This window comes from Musa acuminata, unplaced genomic scaffold (assembly GCF_036884655.1).
Source record: "Musa acuminata AAA Group cultivar baxijiao unplaced genomic scaffold, Cavendish_Baxijiao_AAA HiC_scaffold_487, whole genome shotgun sequence".
Classification (NCBI taxonomy): Eukaryota; Viridiplantae; Streptophyta; class Magnoliopsida; order Zingiberales; family Musaceae; genus Musa; species Musa acuminata.
Window position 1 is genome coordinate 130,001 of NW_027020732.1, and position 2,974 is coordinate 132,974.

Below are 2,974 nucleotides of genomic sequence, written 5' to 3' on the forward strand. Positions count from 1 at the left end.
CCAGGGTGCTGAGATGGCTGACATTTTGCTCCGCTCACGACGGTCACCGCGCCACACAAGAACAGCCCAAAAACAGGCCAAAACAGCCCAAAAACGGGCCAAAACTGGCCATTTTTGGCTGCGCGAGCGAGCGGCGAGCGGCGAACAGCGAGCGAAGCGAGAGGCAGCACCGTCCCTGCTATACGAAAGCCCCATCCAGCCCTGTGCCACCCGGGGGGTTCCAGGGTGCTGAGATGGCTGACGTTTTGCTCCGCTCACGACGGTCACCGCACCACGCAAGAACAGGCCAAAAACTGGCCAAAACAGCCCAAAAACGGGCCAAAACTGGCCATTTTTGGCTGCGCGAGCGAGCGGCGAGCGGCGAACAGCGAGCGAAGCGAGAGGCAGCACCGTCCCTGCTATACGAAAGCCCCATCCAGCCCTGTGCCACCCGGGGGGTTCCAGGGTGCTGAGATGGCTGACGTTTTGCTCCGCTCTCGACGGTCACCGCGCAATGCAAGAACAGGCCAAAAACTGGCCAAAACGGCCCAAAAACGGGCCAAAACTGGCCATTTTTGGCTGCGCGAGCGGCGAGCGGCGGACAGCGAGCGAAGCGAGAGGCAGCACCGTCCCTGCTATACGAAAGCCCCATCCAGCCCTGTGCCACCCGGGGGGTTCCAGGGTGCTGAGATGGCTGACGTTTTGCTCCGCTCTCGACGGTCACCGCGCAATGCAAGAACAGGCCAAAAACTGGCCAAAACGGCCCAAAAACGGGCCAAAACTGGCCATTTTTGGCTGCGCGAGCGAGCGGCGAGCGGCGGACAGCGAGCGAAGCGAGAGGCAGCACCGTCCCTGCTATACGAAAGCCCCATCCAGCCCTGTGCCACCCGGGGGGTTCCAGGGTGCTGAGATGGCTGACGTTTTGCTCCGCTCTCGACGGTCACCGCGCAATGCAAGAACAGGCCAAAAACTGGCCAAAACGGCCCAAAAACGGGCCAAAACTGGCCATTTTTGGCTGCACGAGCGAGCGGCGAGCGGCGGACAGCGAGCGAAGCGAGAGGCAGCACCGTCCCTGCTATACGAAAGCCCCATCCAGCCCTGTGCCACCCGGGGGGTTCCAGGGTGCTGAGATGGCTGACGTTTTGCTCCGCTCTCGACGGTCACCGCGCAATGCAAGAACAGGCCAAAAACTGGCCAAAACGGCCCAAAAACGGGCCAAAACTGGCCATTTTTGGCTGCACGAGCGAGCGGCGAGCGGCGGACAGCGAGCGAAGCGAGAGGCAGCACCGTCCCTGCTATACGAAAGCCCCATCCAGCCCTGTGCCACCCGGGGGGTTCCAGGGTGCTGAGATGGCTGACGTTTTGCTCCGCTCTCGACGGTCACCGCGCAATGCAAGAACAGGCCAAAAACTGGCCAAAACGGCCCAAAAACGGGCCAAAACTGGCCATTTTTGGCTGCACGAGCGAGCGGCGAGCGGCGGACAGCGAGCGAAGCGAGAGGCAGCACCGTCCCTGCTATACGAAAGCCCCATCCAGCCCTGTGCCACCCGGGGGGTTCCAGGGTGCTGAGATGGCTGACGTTTTGCTCCGCTCTCGACGGTCACCGCGCAATGCAAGAACAGGCCAAAAACTGGCCAAAACGGCCCAAAAACGGGCCAAAACTGGCCATTTTTGGCTGCGCGAGCGAGCGGCGAGCGGCGGACAGCGAGCGAAGCGAGAGGCAGCACCGTCCCTGCTATACGAAAGCCCCATCCAGCCCTGTGCCACCCGGGGGGTTCCAGGGTGCTGAGATGGCTGACGTTTTGCTCCGCTCTCGACGGTCACCGCGCAATGCAAGAACAGGCCAAAAACTGGCCAAAACGGCCCAAAAACGGGCCAAAACTGGCCATTTTTGGCTGCACGAGCGAGCGGCGAGCGGCGGACAGCGAGCGAAGCGAGAGGCAGCACCGTCCCTGCTATACGAAAGCCCCATCCAGCCCTGTGCCACCCGGGGGGTTCCAGGGTGCTGAGATGGCTGACGTTTTGCTCCGCTCTCGACGGTCACCGCGCAATGCAAGAACAGGCCAAAAACTGGCCAAAACGGCCCAAAAACGGGCCAAAACTGGCCATTTTTGGCTGCACGAGCGAGCGGCGAGCGGCGGACAGCGAGCGAAGCGAGAGGCAGCACCGTCCCTGCTATACGAAAGCCCCATCCAGCCCTGTGCCACCCGGGGGGTTCCAGGGTGCTGAGATGGCTGACGTTTTGCTCCGCTCTCGACGGTCACCGCGCAATGCAAGAACAGGCCAAAAACTGGCCAAAACGGCCCAAAAACGGGCCAAAACTGGCCATTTTTGGCTGCACGAGCGAGCGGCGAGCGGCGGACAGCGAGCGAAGCGAGAGGCAGCACCGTCCCTGCTATACGAAAGCCCCATCCAGCCCTGTGCCACCCGGGGGGTTCCAGGGTGCTGAGATGGCTGACGTTTTGCTCCGCTCTCGACGGTCACCGCGCAATGCAAGAACAGGCCAAAAACTGGCCAAAACGGCCCAAAAACGGGCCAAAACTGGCCATTTTTGGCTGCGCGAGCGAGCGGCGAGCGGCGGACAGCGAGCGAAGCGAGAGGCAGCACCGTCCCTGCTATACGAAAGCCCCATCCAGCCCTGTGCCACCCGGGGGGTTCCAGGGTGCTGAGATGGCTGACGTTTTGCTCCGCTCTCGACGGTCACCGCGCAATGCAAGAACAGGCCAAAAACTGGCCAAAACGGCCCAAAAACGGGCCAAAACTGGCCATTTTTGGCTGCACGAGCGAGCGGCGAGCGGCGGACAGCGAGCGAAGCGAGAGGCAGCACCGTCCCTGCTATACGAAAGCCCCATCCAGCCCTGTGCCACCCGGGGGGTTCCAGGGTGCTGAGATGGCTGACGTTTTGCTCCGCTCTCGACGGTCACCGCGCAATGCAAGAACAGGCCAAAAACTGGCCAAAACGGCCCAAAAACGGGCCAAAACTGGCCATTTTTGG